Below are 19,145 nucleotides of genomic sequence, written 5' to 3'. Positions count from 1 at the left end.
ATGTTTCACAGAGAGATCACAAAATGCTTTGGCCGGCGTATAATGTCTGTTAAGGCCTTTATTAGATAAAGAATATTTTGCGCTAATACCCGTTGTACATAATTCGTTGAAGACATTGCTACGCTGACGTTATATCGAAGGCAGTTCGTATCAAGATTTAACTGTGATCATTTTTCCAATGTTATTAAACGGTAGGAGTAACTCCTACAAAGCTTGCCCCTAGTAAGCACCAAGGTAAGAGTTGATGGGCAAAACGGTAAGCAGCTGGTGCCGCATTCCAGACATTCCAAATGATGGCAAACAGGTGGTTTGCCCAGGTACCGGTATGCCAGGCATCTAGCTAAATAGAAAAGGGTAAACGAACATTGCACGTACCACGTGACCGGAGATTTAAAGGCCCCTAGTCTTTCTGGCCACCGGCGCAAGCAGGCCCTCATTTTTCCTTGGAATCGCTGTCGTTCGGTTCTTCTTTCTGCGGAGTTGCGCCGAGCTGTCAGTGAATATGACCAATGAAATAATTGGTCTGACTGGAGTAATTGAACTAGTCAGTATAGCCTGGACATTCTGGTATGGCAATTGTGATATATATATCACTATACAAATCGCACGTATGTTTTTCTTATAGTATTGTTAGTGTATGTTCGCTTCATATAAATATGCTGCACCTGTTAGCGCACATCGTGCGGAGAATGTGATACAGTTTGAAAAATCGTTAGTGATAGCTCTTTTTAGAAGATACAGTAACATGGACCATACGGACTTTGTTGCTTCCGTTGCTACTGTCTTTGAATACCTGAATCGAGTTAGTGGGATTGCTAAACAAGATGGCTTTTGTCTCCATAGGTAGCTAAGGCCTTCGCAGCAAATTTATTGATAATACTTCTGGCTTAAAAAATGTAATGTACCTTTATATATTTCTCTGCATCGTTTTAATTGTTGTCATAAATACCACTCCTAACTGCCCCATATTATGGCGTGAGGCAAACGAGATGGCAGTGAGCAGGGTTATAATTGATCTAGAGAGATCTAATTATTTTAAACCAAATATATCGGTTGGAAACGTTATCGAGTCCTAACGATGAAGCAAAAATACTTCGGCTGTAAAGTGACTCATCACTAGAAGTACTAATAATATATATTAGTTCTATATTGTACCTAAATCTATATTAAATGATGTCAAAGTTGATCAAATTTTGCTGGGGAAGTGAAATCGTTCGACGAAGGCTCCTTGGAGTACCTGTTACTTAAGGTGAGAACACTTGAAGGAGGGGCCGTTTTTAAAGTCCATTAACCCTTGATTTGCTAAATAGGCCTCTTTTAAATCGAATTGAATTGGCGTGAAACGTAAAGGCTTAGGGAAACATTCAGCATATGCTGTTGTCAAGGTAAATTGGGTTAAGGCCGTTTCTAAACTGGCTTCGCATCACGAAAGAGTTGAACAGGCTATCGAGAAAGTAGTAGCACTTGAGATGTATTCAGGAAACAGCTAGTAATGAATAGCTTTCAATTTGTTTAACGTAAGATTTGGGTTACTTACCTCTTCCAAAGAGCTTTTTCCGTGAAGAACGATGAAGGTTCCAACAATTTAGCAAATTCTTAAATTCTCAAATTTATAAAAGTTGATCCAGTTCTTTTATATTAGCAGTCGCTCTCCATAGTTGACGTATGGCCCTTCTAGAGGAAAGTCCATGCGTTAACTATGGAGAGGTGGGTTGCTTCCAACGAGGAGCGGTGAGAGATGGACATCGAACTGCCATTTTTCACATGACCACCAATGATCGGAAAACATTTGATTTTTGAAAAAAAAAATCTTTGCATGCGCGGCGCCGTTTGCGTTCTCTACTTTCAGGAAAATGGGTAGAGAAAATTGACAATATGTCTAGATAAAATAAGATGTTAAAGTGTCTATATTAGCCCAGTTGAATACCATGTAGGAGCTTTTCAGCGACTTGTTTGCATTTATTTAGACGAATCCTCAATATCTTAAAATCGAAATGTGCTGTGACGCGATCAGGCGCTTTTTGTTAAGTAACAATAACAATCTACTCTAGCTGGTTATTATTTTTATTGTTACCTAGTTGGGCTCAAAGTAGCCGCTGCATTCTCTTTGCAGATTGCTAGAAACCGCAGCTGCTTTGATGTCTTGCTTAGCATCCATATTGGAAGTTTTGCTCTGTAATGTAATGTAATAAATGCTCTGTAATAAGATCCCTCTATATATTTGACTGATGATTTTAAAATATACTAATTATTCAGACGCATATTCTCTCTACCTACGTATTTAGCTGTTCACTCTGTAGTAGTGAATGCATTGTGATGAACGCAAAAGAACTATTTGCCTCGAGGCCATAATGGTGTACTTATTTCGTCCTATTTTTTTCCCCCACCTATAATAGTACTGAACAAATGGTCTCAAATACTTAGACGCTGAAAATATACCTGCCCTTAACGGTGCCCTATAACTGATCATATTTAGCTTTTGGTGCCTCAGAAACCTACCTGAACAGTTAACGCTGCTACAGATACGCCAACTGTCACTGACCACCGCGGTATCGCAGGCAGCACATTAGAAATGGTTACATGATGACGCCTCCGATTTTAATGAGGAAACCGTGAGAGATGAATTCAAGCCTACCATGTATATTGGTTGTGGAGAGTCCTTGACGTTATGGTTAAAAAGACAAGTTTCCAAAGGAGAGCATGTCTCTTGTTATAATTTGACGCATGTTTCCAGCAAAGGTCTACTATTTTATATGCTTTGTTAGGAAATTAAGCTTTAATTGTGACACGAGCCTTCTTCTAGATTCCTCCTTCGCTTTGTTTATGGCTAGACGGATGCCTTCATGAAAGAAACATTCAGCGAATCGATCGAACTAGAAAAGGTATACAGCGTTAAAAAAATGGGGGCTAATTCCATCACTACTACACGTACAGATGAGCAGACTTGTATTTCCTACGTTATATCTGTAGTGTTGACGTTGAATACAATGCTCAGGATGACCCTCGTCCCCTCATCGTACACTTGAGTCATTACACATCATCGTTAAGCCTCAACTGTGTCATCTTTAAATGCATACTCTGCGGATGAATAACTCTTAAGTAAGTACCGGTAGCAATGAGTTGCGTTTATCAGCAGGCGTTTGGGAGTTTTTTGCATACCAATAAAGTGCTCTTAGCGTTCTCGGTATGCTGCGCGGCTCCGTCTGACCTTTAGAAGTATTCCCGTTATGGCACCCTGTGCCTTGCCCTCTTTTGTGACCAAGCATTCCGATTTTTATTCAGAGATAGACAAAACTCATCTTCTAGTTGTATTGTACGCAATGTGTCAACTGTAATTACATTGAAGGAACTCCCCAGGGGCTAAAACGAAATACTCAGGGTAGATAACACTGGTCCCAACGCTGGTAATCCACTTTTACGTTATACGCAATGCACCGTATGTACCAAACGATTGATTACATTTCCAAAATCGAGCTTAACGAAAACGTAGACTGGATATTCAACTGCCATGAGTAGTTTCATCTTGAACAGGTACTGAAATGGATGCCATCTCACTAATAATTAATGATTCGTTAACATATATTAATGCATGTCGTTGATATATATGAAGTAATGGTTAAATTTCTACTCCATCAATATCACGTAATTAAGGCTATGAGGCGAAACCAAAAGTGGAAGCAACCTTATCAGCATGTTTTGTTCTGAAAGTCGTGGTATTTTGAGTAGGTAACCCGCCATGGATATCAGGATTATGGATATCAGCACGAAATTATTACTACAGCATATTACTACAGGAAAAATCAAGCTTGCAGCCTGTAGTTTGCCTGAAAAAAATGAGGATTCAAACACAGTCTACCCTGCACATACTACCAACAGCACCGCTTCGCGTTGCGCGACGCTTTACTAACGGACGTAAAGTACATTAGGTCGAACTCAAAGGAAGACCGTTAGCGCTAGCTGACACCATTCTTCGGCTGAGAGCGACTGCTGCAGTCTCTATTTAATGACTGCTAGCTATCAAATAATTCTGCTAGCGGGATTTTGTAATCTTTTGTAAAGTAACAGTTGTGTGGGCAGTGTGTAGTCAGTGCACTTTAGAGAAGATGGTGATGAACCGAAAATCTTTAAGAAGCTCTTGAGTATGTGTACTAACCCTCGCTACCGCGGACACGCCGGTAACATTGTCTAATAGAGCAAGGACGACTGTTAGACAGGTCATTTTCGCATACGTGAAAATTCTAGCTTATTACCGCTGAATCTTGAGAGCTTCTGTGGACAAAGGACGCATTCACTGGTATAATATAATACTGTAGATAGCCATATCCGTATTAGAATTGGTGTATATGTCACTTAGCAATATATGTGTAGCCATTTTTTGAAACATGCAAGTATATGAAAAGCCTAAGGGCATTCCAGAATGCTTGTGGCTCAAACGACTCATGTGCGTATACTGTAATTGTGTTAACCTATAATAACTGAAAGGGTCCTGTTGAAATAATAATGAACTGAATGTTGGATTATTTTAGATTATGTTTATAGATCTTCCACCGCTGTTTTCTAAGGTATACTAATTTGTATCGGTCTTTTGAAAAACCGGTTATTATATTGAGTGTTAGTTTAATACTTAGATGAGTTTCTTACGGACTAATTATACATCGCGCGTACTCAATAAGCTAGAACAAAGTCTACATGCATAAGTCCGCTTCAAAATCATTGATATTTGCTTTGTATGTATCATCCTCTGGATCCTTTGGCCTGGAACTGTTAATACTCTTGGTAGTCTTGTATTATATTATATAGCATGGGTACCGAGCATGTGAGCCAAAGTTCATGAACTAAGTTCTTCAGGCACAATCAATACTATCGTGATTGAAAACTGATTTTAAGTTGTTTCGAATTTAGAGCAGCAATATTTACGTACTTTTATGATTGAAATCGTGTAATAATGCTATTTAAAAAAAATAGTCCATTTACGTGTATCAGTAAAACTTGATTTACCTAAGGTTTTTGCTATCTTAACAACTTCTTTCGGTTTTTTTTCCGTTTTAAATCTGGTGCGTCTGAATTACAAGAACACAATTTCTTTTATAGGCCTTTGCATGCACTTCAAAGGGAACCTTATGGGTTAAGGAGAATGGAGATACTGCGTCATCCTTTACCCAGAAACGAAATACGTAGCATAGATTAAGATAACCAGGAATAAATAAATAATCAATTGTATTATTAGTCCTGTTGCATTGTTTTCATAAGAAGCGTTCGTGGTTAGAGACTGCATAGGTGACCTCGCATGAAATTGTTTGCCATTTATGATCGATGCGTTGACGCCGTTGCTTCGTTAGACGAATGACGTCGCGAAGTAATATCAAAGCACCTCAGGTATGAATGAACCTTGACGCAAGCTAGGTTAGCCATGACTTTGTATGTATATATCCAACACTACGTGAGGTACTTGTCGATCGTCTAGCTCTTATAATACCTGCTCATATGAATTCGCTGGAACGCGTCGAAGGCAGCAGAGAACCTTATTACCATGGCTCGTTATCATGCTCCAGGTGGTGGCAAGTGCTTAGCCCTTCAAGTTGGGATCACTCCTTTAAATCTCCAGATTCTTTCAAGAGCTGAACCATACCCAGACGATCTCATCTTGAAGCCATCGTCCTCTTCACTGGCCCATTGTGCTCAACCAATCTGGCTAAGTAAAGCTGCTCCCCCTGTCAAACCGGATTGCGGCGCTTTCCTTTCATTGCTGTCGTCTGAGTGGCAAGCAGCTGGCCCTTTAACTATGAAACCGAAGATGTAGTAGATCCCATTGCCCTAGCATCTTTCGCTGCGGGTATTTTTGGTTTTGTGCTAGAAGACGTCTGCGTATACAAATATATTGCTATGTAACAGTAGTGCGTATGAGATACCTTCGATCTAAGAAGATGGGAAGAGACACGTAAAAGATTAAGAAATAGGTAGCATCAAAAAACGAGGTTTGTGGGTGACTTACAGAAAATGTGCGGTATCCACCTTCGTTGCATCGGTTATATAGAGTGTTGTTGTCAATGGTAAGGTACTAATGACTCTATTGCCTTCTCTCTTGTCCATTCGCTCAGCAGTATGGTAACATGGTAACCCGTGACTTTGTTGTCACGCAGAGGAGAAAAATCAGCAAGCATCAGTTAACGTTTACCTTGATCAGATCTCGAACTCATGATTTGTCTTTTCTACACACATGCTTGACATTGCCGCAGCATTCAGGTCTGCTGGAGACTTCAGCGCAGACAAGTTAAACATTAAGTTACCGGTCTTGCTGCTTGCGTAAATACGTGCCAAATTTATTGTCATCTGTGAATGTACATTCTATAACACTTGTGTACATACTGCTTTTACATCTATACGCCATGCAAGACAAATGACGCAGTCTCGGTTTATTAGCTAGATGAGCTACTTTCGAGGACATGAACCTATGCAAACATTGTCGTTACGGCCCGTATCTGATTTTCAGACTAGCTAGTTGGGATATTATCAAAAGATACAGGTTCCTATGTACGTATGTGCAACATATATGCATAAATATAGAAAGCATACAAAAATAGTATTATTAGGATAATAATTGGAATCGCGAGTACTCCCCAATCATCGCAGTTCTGCAGCACAAGACGCAAAAACAGACAGGCAAACATGTGTATCTAAATAACGGCTTTATGCCTGGCGTGTTTGTAGATACAAATATGTAGACGCCTGTCTGTGTAAAATAAGTCTGATGTACTATATAATAGCAAAATCAATCATACTAGGGCAGGTTAAGAGAGCTCAGGCAGGGTTAAGTAATAATGTCAGGCTGACGCAAAAATGATTGGTTTGTGACAAGCGACTAGATGAAGAAAGGTAAGGCCTTTTCATGAATGATTGCCTAGAAGTAAAGTATTGATAAGGCTAATCGTCACCATCATGGGAAATTAATTGAAAATTTCTGCTGTCATTGCTAAAGTTATGACATAACTTCGTAGTTTGGAACAGATTTAAATCTTAGACGACGGTTGCTCTCGCGTAAGGTCAAAAAAGTGATGATTCTATGTAAAAATGCTTGACCTATGACTCGAACAAAATAATGTACGGACGATGCGTTAATAGCGGCACAGAATCCGCAAAGTATTATCTTGTTGTGCACAATACGTTATTTAGTATTGCGATACTGACTATAGGTAGGATCCGCCGCTTGAGGATGCCATATGAAATGTATATGCAGTCGACTCAAAAGCATTTGGTGAAACAAGCATGTCATGAAAAGAAGTCTTCATCAAAGCACAGCGTTCGGAATGCTTCTCAGTATACATATTAGGCATTGTATATACTGTTTCGTAAATACACCGCAGTCAAGGGTCGATAAACATAACAATATTGGTCCAGGTAGGCAAGCGTTTGGCCTTTCCCTTGACTGAGCCATTCGCAATTCGGTCACAGAGCAACGCCAATAGGTAGACCTGCAACTAGGCACCGAAAAAGTACGTATCTCTCCTGAAAAGGTAGAAGACTACGTTATAAAATATGAACGTTGACGTTAACATCTTTATTATATATTTGTATATTTAAATAAGAAAGCCAACAATACATGTTTCTCGCTGAGCGAATGTTGTTCGCTCTGGATCCATACGTAAACACCCATACTCTTACGGAGCTCTTTGTTGATGTCAATAATTCGACAATAAACAAGGGATGGGCAATGCCTACGAGCAATTAGTAAGACGTAACAAAATGCCTGGTTCGAACAACAGCTATAAATAAATCAACATTAACGCTGATTAAAATATTTACCTAGAGTCTAATCTAAAAATTGGCGTAGCTTTAGAATCTGCGTGTGCAAATGAGTACAAAAGTAACGATGACAGTAGATATAATCTAGATAGGCCAACCTATGCAGAAAAAATCGAACATACTCTTGATAAACACATTGAGATGAGATACACTGCTAATCTAAGTATGAAAAACAGATATAGGCATAGATATGGTGGTCCAGGTATACTCCGAGGAAAACTAGTTACTGTATTAATGCCGAACGAAACACATCTAACTGGGAGGCAACTGTCTCCTACGTTATATGTGCAGGACCTCAAATCGAGCAATCGTACGTAAAAATTTAGACTAAGGTGAAATCGGTATTCTGATGGCTGACAACCACTTAATGGAGGTCTCTGATAAAAATAAAGCCCGAGGGGCTGCCATTGTTAAGACGGATGTTCAGACCTCAGTTTTCAGATCAACACAAAGTAATAAAAGACCTCAAAATCTGTATCATTTCAAGATCAGGGAAACTGAAGTTTATACCGAACAGTAACTGCAATGTCCGTATCTCGGTTATATTATCAATAACGAAAAGGATTACAGGAAAAGGCCCATAGGATCACTCACTCTCAAAATGAGACTATCCATGATAAAAAAGAAAAAAAAAATGCGACTGAAGAAATACAAGACGAGAATACCGATATCTGAAATAGTATAGTCAACTTAACATAAAAAAATGCGATGAAAATAATGTCAACAACCATCAGAAAGGTGTTTGAAAGCGACCAGAGGGTCCTGACAAATTTCAGCTTCATTATATCAAATCATATTATCGTAGCAGAGTTTCTTGACAATAATTATAATCCGCACTTTGGAGCAATATTAGACCCACAACAAAATTAGGTTTTTTTTTTTTTTTTTTACAGAATAGACGCAATATCATACCAACGAAGATCCAAAGATCTACTGAAAATAACTACAAGTCTGAGGAGTAAAGTTGACGCAGTATACAAGAAAGCCGGAAAAATAACACTAATGGCATAAGAATATAGAGGTGGCGTTTCGGTCGTTGGGGGACGAAGAGCCGCTTCCAAACCAGAATTTAAAAGTTATCGAACTAGATCATCTGAGTAAAAAAGAAGCTTTTCCAGGTTTAGTAACAACAAATTTATTTTATCGACATTTACCGAGTAGTTTTCATCAACCTACGGACATATAGCATGCTCAGGGTGACTCTAAAACAAAGGAGCAGTTCATAATATTATATCAACCTCATAGTGTCACTATATACCTTCGTTAGCATACTAAAATAAGCACGCATTGTGCCAAACGCGAAATGGTACCAAAGACAACAGTACATGTGGCATGTGGTCGTCTGGATGAGCCAGTATTGTTTACCATATGACTGCTAGAGGAAATAGATTACGCTGCCCTTCAGGACATAAAAAGGCTATTATGGACTTTAGAATATGACACTTTAGACGATGACGAAGCTAATCGTCCGGTTAGTTCCGCGATGGAATTGGTGATACGTACGGATAGCTACTACCATATTACACCAATCTGTAACATATGAAATAGAATATCTATATATATATATATATATAATATAAAAAACATTCAAAGTAAACAATGGCATGTCGCAGATTCTCTTCCCTTTTACATTGTCAGAGAGACATCAATGAGTCGATGATGAACAAGAGAGGACCCATCGATGTAAAGCGATCATCCGCGCAGCAACGAGATGAACGTTCGCGTTGTTATAGTTGCTTTCTCGGGAAGTTGGCCTCATTGTACGTACTTTATTCGGCTTTCGAAGGAAGAATCGACTCCACAGATTCCTCTATCGCGCTACTTGGTAATAAGACATATTAGATAGATCCTTGTATACACTTGGGTTTACAGTTCGATTGACAGCTATAATCATCGATCAAAGAAGATAAAATCACTATTTGGTGTAAGGAAGATGTGGTACACAAAGTGCCATAGGCAAAAATAGCAATGAAGAATGCATCTTTTCTGCTATAAGCGCAAAACACTGCTTAGATCCTTAGGTACATGTAGTGTATTTATTAGTTATTCTTTGACAATTTATTTTTAATTAAAGAAACATTTACATATTTCCCAATTAGTGAAAGTTCGAAAAAAGGTAATAAAGAAAATGTGCGTATGTAGTTATTATCCAAATGATGACGAAACATTATTACACAAGACAGAGCATCCTTATTTATCCTTAATTTATTTAAATGTATCCGTTAAATAAGAAACTTTAATGTCCTCTATTTAACGTGTTCGCCCACCCATTTTGAAGAGGCGCGTGATATATTTATTATATTATCGAACCAAAGTCGTCATAATAAGACTGCTGAAAAGCAAAGTTGGATCTCGCTCTAAGCGAACATAAAAAAAAGTATTTAAAGTGCCAGTAACTTTACAGCTTAATTATTTACAGTCAATACTTAAGGGTAGTATACTTTTGATTCTGTAAGGCCAGTAGCTAAGCTGTATGTAACGTAGGTTAATATATTAAAAGACCCACTTCGGCAGGTTATGAGCCCGGTAGGGACTTTTCGAATTAAGGAACGTGTAACGAACATAATGTACTAGACAATTTAGCACTCAAAATTATAGGAGAGTTACAATCGGCGATCTTTAATGCTATAACGCCGGAGTTACAGACCATATTTGTGGTGACAAACATCACTCAGCAATGCTGAGAGCTATTTATTCGATTTTTTCACACAATATCCACTAACTATTGATAGACGTTCAGCTCGAACAAGAAGGTTGCAAAATACAGATACTTACCGTACATTAATGAGGTGAGAAGAGAAATAAGATTCGGAAGGCTGTGATTCGAAAAATGTCAACATCGGAGAGGCTTTGCGGGCAGCCGATTGATATTGAACATCGTTCCTTTGTGCTAACTTCCCCTGTACCGTAACAAACACACAAAGAAGTATGCTTAAATGGGTTATTTTTCTACGTCTTTTACAAGCTGACTCCAAGACCTAGCAAATAGAGGTAAACGTGGTGTAAATTCGACAAATAATAAATCTCGCCGCTCTCTTCAGAATTCGAAACGCTTCCTCATAAGCGTCCACTAGCGAATGCGACGCACATCATGGATGGTTTCTTTCAGCGATGATGGAGGACTGCCGGGGCCTTCGCCTCCAATTTCTTCTACGAAGCAATTGTGTAAAACAGGAGGGTCAGAGGTGACAATGTCCCTCTGAGAAAATCCTAAAACTGCTTAGCTATGCATACAACACTCGTTTTTTGTGTGAGCGTCCTGAGGTGTGGGAATCCACATAACGTTCAACTCGACTGATGTCTGGAAGTCACCGATACGAGAGTGTATCTGTAATATAAAAAGCAGGCCAGAATGACTTAATGGTCTTCGGTTATGTCGTCATTGAGCTCATCATGCGAGGTCTTGCCATGCGTGAGTAGAAGGACAAATATGCATGGGATAACCTTTCCTTGTTAGTATTCCCATGGGATATCAAGGGAATAGTCATTAATTATCCTCATTTAGGTCAACTTTGCCCCATATTTCGACATTAATATCTACACCATGTTATATACCTAAATTTCTACCAAAAGAGACGGTTTAACCTCGAACTGTAGCTTCTACACAACGAAGTAGCTGTAGGTTGAAAAAACCATTTTGATCAAGTAAAAAGTAATCCTCCTTATGAGCAACTATTTTTGTATCACTGCCACAAAAGAAACGACGATAATTATTGTTATCCGTTGCCCATGTAGACCCAGAAGTTCATGCAATCTTTTTTTTACTGGATTTGTTCCGCACTTAAACAGAAAGTTTTAGGTGTCTCAAAAGCGATCTTTTCGCACACATCTACAATCAACTAGTTATTATTAGCTAGCTTATCAACATATTCAATTCAGAGTTAGTCATATTTTCATCTATTATAGTATCAAAAATAAACTTTCGTGAAATTTTGGCCTGCTATTCCGTATATTGGCCAGACATATGTCAAGTTACTAACTTCCAAGAGTCTTGATCTATTCCAACTTAGAAAAATGAAGCCATTACACAAGCGTCTGACTGTAACTTCTAGTATGTTTTACGAGTCGTTCTGCAAGAAAAGAGGCGCAAGCATGCTTTTCAGCCTATAAAGTGACCACATGAACTAACAATTTTGGATAACTTTTTAATTAAACGAGGGTCTTCGTCTCGTAACGGAATCGTAACCAGCTTTTAACATCTAAGTGTTTCTCTTTATTTGCCTAATAATGAAAACAGCAGTTACTTAGGACGATTATCTAACGGAACAAATGGGTGGCATTCTATATATCTGTCCTATATAACAAGTACTGCTAGCGCAAAAACCGTTTGCCCAAAACAGCACTAAAAACTCAGCCCTTGTTTGATGATAGCTCTGTTTTAGAGGGAAAACCAGAGAGAGATTAGTAATATCTGTTCCCAGTGATATATAGATTCTGTCCGTTTTTACATATGCATGTATGAACTGTGAAGAAGTTTTTTGTTCCATCGAGTTATGGTCTTTCGAAATTGCCATGTTGTGTCCTAGTGATGGTTTACCTATATGAAAGGCATTCTTGCCCTAGCGAGAACTTATCAGAATGGCGCTTTGTTTAATCAGCGTAAGTGTTTACAATGTGTTGGTAAAGTAATGTAGTTTAAGTCTGGTTTTTGATCGGGGTTTCTAGACCAATAGTACCGCACAACCAGTAATATCCTGCTGCTATTTTTCTTGATTGCCTATGGGAGATATCGGTTTCGGTGTTCAGTCATATGTTTCACCGAAATAAGAATGAAACCTTCAACTTGTCAACGTATCTATTATCACTGGGTCACCTGCGTTAAAACGCTGTTATTTGTTCGACGTTAGATGAAAATTAAGTTCGCCAATTTCCAGGATACTTATATTCGGTAACTATTATAAGTGGCAAAGTGATAATTACTATCTAGACTGCAATATTTAACTTGCTATTTCACCCTGCTCGCACTTAATTTGGAGATGGTATCTATTAACTTATACGTTTTCGTTATGTACGTTAAATACGTCGTTCAACTATAACATCTGACTCGTGCCACCTAGACACGATAGTTAGATTTTTTGGTTTAGACTTTTTAAATGTTTTCGATCGATCATTTTTAGTCGTTAAAAAAAGAAAGGTACCGAATTGTGGTCAGTCGTATGCGAGTACACGGGTGCAGCCCGGGTTCGTTGTGCCAGATTTGTTAGCGCGATAATGCTGTGCATGAGCTGATTTTTAAGAATTTCCTTAGAATAACAGAGAATGATAAAGAAGCAAAGTTTGGGGAAATTTAATTAGTTAGAAAAAGCCGAGGCTCAAATTTATCGAGACGACAGTTGTCGTATCCTAAGGTCGCTGTAATAGATAGCAAAGCAACTTGTGATCTTACGGCCACGAACGGCTGTTGTCTCGCTTTTATTTCGCCTCCCAACGCTAACCGAGAGAAGTTGCGTTAAGCGTTACCAGTCCGTCTACTCAAATCGGCCAGATTCCGCCATCCGATCAGGCGGCCGCCTTCCAAACAGCGACCGACAGTAGTGGATAATTGGGGCAGCTTTCGCCTTGTTCCACCTTTAAGTTTTCCTGCGTTGGGGTCCACCTGCTTCTGCTTTCACTGGCATGCAGCAGTGACTAGAGCAACTACAGGGGAAAGCCGCAGCAGCATTAAAGGAAGAATAATTCATGTTCGTGCTGGCCGCTTTCGCTGAGGGACGCGGCAGTTAATCATCGGCGTCATCCCCGTTAGACGGCATCAATAACCGCTACATCGCCGACGATCAAATTGTGGCCGAACGGGGACCGGTAGAAATAGGGGGAAAGAGGCGAAGTGTAAAAACCACGGGCATCGCTGGTAACGAACGCGAGCCAGGTGAGACGTAGTAGCGCAATGACGGGCAGAGAAAGCTGGCCAGATTGGCTGGTATCTAGGCACATCAGGAATACATATGAACTTTGCGAGAAAGCGAGACGAACGCAGAGTAAGAAGAAGGAAACAACATGAATGAAATCAGGTAACCAAAGCGAGCTCGAAGAAAATAAAAGAACAGCACAAGGATTCGAGGAAGGGAACAGAAGCAAAAGGCCAAAATGGTTTGAGAGTGCATGAATAAAAAGCACTAAAAAAGCTAAAAGGAAATGAATAGAAAGGCAATCAGTAGGGCAAACATAAACATGGAGTTTGCTAGTGTTGTCTCCTTTTCTGTGCCATAGAATTGGGGCTCGATGAAGACCCTTTTCGCTGGTACTATGCAGTGGCATTGGTGCATGGCCATCAACACGTCCGTATAGCTTCGCCGGGTTGTTACACTTGACAACGGCCTGGACACCGTCATTGAAAATTGATGGGGAGAAAAACAAATGAAGAAGAAGTTATCACTTGATTTGGAAATCTGACAAATAATGCGACGTTGGTGACAACTGCGTTGGGACAAAGTTTGACCGTGAGTTTCTCAAGCTTATCGCTGCATTAGCGGGTAATTTAAATGAATTCTTTTAATACTTCACCAATATAAGATGATGATTAAACACTTCCTTAAACTTTAATAAATTGCTTGCAATTTTATCATTTTCGCTTTAATGCGATTATAATGAAACCTACCTATTATCTTGTGCATCATAACCGCTATCTTCACAAAAACCGGACTATAACATTATATTGGGCTGTCACAAGCGAATCCGGCAGACTTTAAAGTAGTTGGGCTAAACTTATGATTTAATGTCTGTCTACAATATTACAAGTTCTCTCCCTGTCCTTTTAAACACTTTTCTTAGCGCTCTGGCAACTTCTGAACAGTCCCATACCTCCCATTTGCGTTTCCATATGTAACTTTTTTTTATCTATGATTTTTCGAAGAATAGTGGAATATGCGTGCCCATTAGTGACTTTTTTAGGGCACCGTAATCACACGAACTTACGTTGGGCAAATAAGCAGGTTGAATCCGACGTTCGATATTCCTTGGAAGTAACTGAAGCATGGCGAAGAGGTTTGACGTTATCATCAAGGCTGTGTGCTTTCGATTACTGTGCCAACGGTCGGTGAATCTTTTGAGAAACCTGAAACAACGGCCGCATTCACCGTTTCATTTTCGACACATGTCTCATAATGGCAAATGCCCTTGCAAGTACTGACTTCATCTTACGTTTGAATCTAACAGATATTGCCATTAAACTCAGTGTCTTTCTAGGGCCACGCTTTTCTCTCGTCTAATCTCTCTCCACCTAGCGGTTATGTTTAGTCTGTGTTGATTAGTTTTCCGCAAATCGCGTGTAGGATTCACCACACCTGTTCCCAAGTGGCCTGCATTCAATCCGCGTGGACCATTTCCATAATCAGTATTTTCACTATTTGGGTTATAACTCTGTAACACAATAAAAAGTTGACAATTGAGCGTTAATTTTTGAAACTATAACACGTTTTTTTTTCTCTTAAACTAATTTATCCTTTAAATGATAAAAACATCGGTTTTTATTCATATATTCTGTTGACTGATTGATGAAATTGGGATATTTAGCAGTCAAATTTCATGTGTTAGCATCGTCTAGCTCAAACATTGTTCCGTTTTGACGTCCGCAAGGTTCGCTTGTAATGGCCTAATGATTGAGATTTGTTAGTGTTAAACTGAACTAGAAGCTATAATTGCGATCTATTTTGAGCGGTACTTAATTTATGGAAAGGCCAATTTGTCATGATTCAAGTGAAAAGAGGTTTCTTTTGTCCGGGGTAGAATACAATGCTAGAAGGTAACCGATGTGTCTTGAACTGAGGTACGACGCAGTCATAGATAGCTTCCCTCCTGTAGCTAAAAACTGGCCTAGCTCGTTGAGTTCTCCGTCGTATGCAATTTCATTTTATTCTTGAAAACCCTATGTACATGGGAAGGTGTAACTTGATTTCGCATTTATATCCTTGTTGTTTATTTCAAGTCCAAACAAACGCCTCAATATAATTAATAAGACGCATGAATGGCTTCAAGATAATTTTACATTTTAACCGTATGTACGAATAGACAAATTTTAAAATCTGCAATAGGAAACTGTAGACCCAAAAGTAGCCAGCCATCAAAAATTTGATCTGTAATTGTTTTTATGCAAAGCTGAAACTTTTTTTTTCCCTAAAATGCTTGCGGCCGGTGACACGGCGGGTGCTCTATTTTGAAAATGCTAACAGCTAAGAGGTATAATAATAATAATAATAATCAGTTTTGACGCTTTGCAATGGTGTAAGCTATAATAGGGCCGAGTCCAAATGGAAATCGTAGGGGTAAGCCATGAAATATCACCTTTTAACAAATGCATCCTTCGTCAAGTTATACTTGTCTAATTGTAAATACGAGTTAGATAAATTAGCCTATGAGTCAGCAGGTTTTCGAATACCTTGGACATTATGTTTCGATTCTGTACTTTGCCTATTTTACTTTGTTAGATCATTTCTGCCTCTTCGTTTTTGCACGGGAGGTAAAAGTGAAACAGAAAGTAAGGATAAGTGGGTTTTCTCGACAGGTTTTTTTTTAAACAGTTCCCCGATGGTGTACGGAACGCAGCTGTTGTGTGCGCTAATGGCTGTGTAAGCTAATGGCTACCCAACAAGCGACGCTGTCTGAGATGTTGATTGGGGCCTGGACTACTCTTTTAGTCGACTTCTAGAAAGTCGGCCTTGGCGCGAGAGGCCAAGAGATAATTGTACAGCACACAGAACAGCAGCGCGCTTGTTCAGCAGCTTCGATCAGTAATTTGCGTAAAACTATTAAACTGGAGCAACGTTGGCAGGTCGTTAAAAGAGAATGTTTCATCTCCAGAAAGAACACACTTCTTCTTCAGAAAAGATCCCGTTCACAAACAAAAAAACAAACAATTACGGTTGATGTTGATCAGGGATTCTTGCCAATCGTTCCCGCTGCTGCTGCTGCTGTTGCGTATTCTATTACAACAAAAGCTGTGATCGCTTTGAGTTGTTAGTCCAGCCGGTACTTTACATATTAGTTTGCCCTCAATTGCTTTCATCGCAGAACTACCCCACAACCGTAATTTCTATACTTGTCGGACTGATATAATTAGACAAGAACCTTCTGCAAGCGCAAAGGGCAGAATGGTGTGGTTAGTTGTGCCAAACGCATTAATTTCCGAAAGGATCCTGTCGAATTAAATTTATCACTTAATGTATCATGAATACACAAAGGTTCAAGGTTTTCCTGAACTGTTGTCTTTTCACTTCACCTCTGGGGTATCGTTTTGGCGGAAAAGAACTTAATACTACTAATAACGGGGCTGATCAAACCCTATCTAATATATTATACTTCGGCGCCGTCAGCGAGCGGCTTCAGATTTAATCAGTTTACTAGAAAATATTATTCTAGACAAAATATGATAACAATTTGCTTTGAGCTTTTTTGCCTCCCATTTAAATTACGCACAACAATTTGGGTTTAAAAAGCGCGTCAACATACGTAGAATTCTCTGAAAACTGTTATATAGTAAAGCGGATGAATGAAATGTGCGAACGTGGATGTTTCACACAAAAAGAGCGGAAGAAGGATAAAAATAATTGGTGGCGGGTATTTTTGAATTAGTTTTGTACATTGTTTCTTTAGAGTTCCTTGCTACAAGTTCACATAAATATGCGTTTAGACAGCAGCATCAAATGGAGAGATCACGATATGATATATTGTCGCATATTGCTGTATGCTGTTATAAAGAGAATTAGCGACGATCTACCCGATGGGTCCAGTTGACTATGCATATGTTATCTTGACGTTGTGCATATATGCGCATTCCCAAGCATATACGAGTTACCGTGTCAGGATGATATTTGAATTTACTTATACGACAAAACAGGAGCAAGACAAAACGTATGACGGTTCAACTTGCCTCATGTCTGGTGAGGTAGGGTTAGGTTTATTCGTTACAGTCGGCTGACCTAGAGCAGCAATGGTAGCAATAAGAGACCTTGAGAAAGCGTTCCATCACACTTTTCTACAGCAGGAACCCGTACAACAGCGTTATATCGTCCACTGCGGAATCGTAGCACGAGTAAAAATGCAGATCCGCCTAAACAGGCCTACTAAAGGTTATACGCAACTCTCTCTCTCTCTCTTTCCCTCTCGCATCGTGCCAATAACGCGGCAAAAGTTTGAGATAGGGTGGACAAAAATTGTTTCGAAATTTTCCGCCGGCACGACAAAGCAAGCAGAGAATGCCGCTATGTCCTACAACGGCTTCGACTGGTCCTGCTAGAGCAGGGCAGACAACATAGGGCCAGGCAACTCTAGCTGACTCTGTAGCTGCACCCGTGTGTAACAAGGTCGCTATGACGTACCAACTGTCCGTCATCCTCGCTGCGACGGGCTAAATGAACGTTTGTAGTTTAAAACAAGAGTAAAAAATAATAATATCGATCTGTTTGGGGTCTTGTGAGGTGACGATGCAATTAGGGTAATATTTAGGTAGAGACTAGCAGATAAGTGCAAGGCGCGTACCAACACGCACTGGACAATCGTCGTTAATTAAATCAGTAATATTGTGTGCCACAAATGTCCTGTAGGGTTTTATCGTCAACGTCTTAACGTCACAATAGTGATGTTAATTGATTAATAATGCACCGCTATTTGTGCGAACTTAACAATCAGAAGGGGAGAACTGTACCAGTCAATTAAGTGGATAAATGTGCTATTTTAAACACAAGTAGTATATGTTCGACGGCTGATCCTATAAGCTGCGGCGTAAGCCGCGAATAACAATCCAGGCCATTGCTAATTCGATTTTGCCGGGCTTCAACAAAGAAAGATCGCGAAAATCCACTTCCGTGCATAAACACATGGCATAGCTATAAACAATATAGATAAGGGTCAGCTTGCAAAAATATACGTTGAGCAAATATGATTTATCAAAGATAGCTGGGTCGTTAATATCACGTTTATTGTCTATGCCGTTCAGAGACGACTTTTCTAAGGCAGACATATGTGATTTTTTCCTTGGCTCATTATGCTAGCCACCCAGGGACAATGTATCAGCTACGTGCACGTTAGCAGAGGTACCTTCAACCCTTAAAAGAGACATGGATGTAGATTAACTGCTTTCTGTGATACTTTATCTGTGTCTTTCCAGAGTCGTTCTTTCCTTTTAGGGTACGTACATACATGACAGGATAATCAATAACAATATACTACCAATTGTGCTTCACCTGCATCGAGTACGTTTTGATTTAAAGCGGCCTGCTTGTTGGAAAGGATCGAACTAACAATGCTTTAGATTTTACTAGCAAACCTAGACATTTAAAGGAGGTTTAGACGGTTTTGAGAGGAATGAACCATGCAAGATTTTCAACCGTTTGTTGTTGGAAACACATATTCAA

The 19,145-nt window shown here is 39.4% G+C and overlaps 1 long non-coding RNA gene across 2 annotated transcripts; it reads right to left on the bottom strand.

Moving 5' to 3' along the window:
• Window positions 1-8,701: 8,701 nt before the first annotated feature.
• On the bottom strand, window positions 8,702-15,145 carry LOC111263094 (uncharacterized). 2 transcript variants are annotated; one of them, XR_002682022.2, is made up of 5 exons: window positions 15,081-15,145; window positions 14,713-14,851; window positions 10,889-11,128; window positions 10,576-10,700; window positions 8,702-9,618 (listed from the first exon to the last, which is right to left on the bottom strand). It is a non-coding gene; the product is annotated as an uncharacterized LOC111263094 (long non-coding RNA). The 2 variants fall into 2 exon arrangements; XR_015312143.1 differs by lacking the exon at window positions 10,889-11,128.
• Window positions 15,146-19,145: the final 4,000 nt, after the last annotated feature.

This window comes from Varroa jacobsoni, unplaced genomic scaffold (assembly GCF_002532875.2).
Source record: "Varroa jacobsoni isolate VJ856 unplaced genomic scaffold, vjacob_1.0 scaffold_733, whole genome shotgun sequence".
NCBI classification, from domain to species: domain Eukaryota; kingdom Metazoa; phylum Arthropoda; class Arachnida; order Mesostigmata; family Varroidae; genus Varroa; species Varroa jacobsoni.
This window is presented reverse-complemented; position numbering and strand designations above follow the sequence as displayed.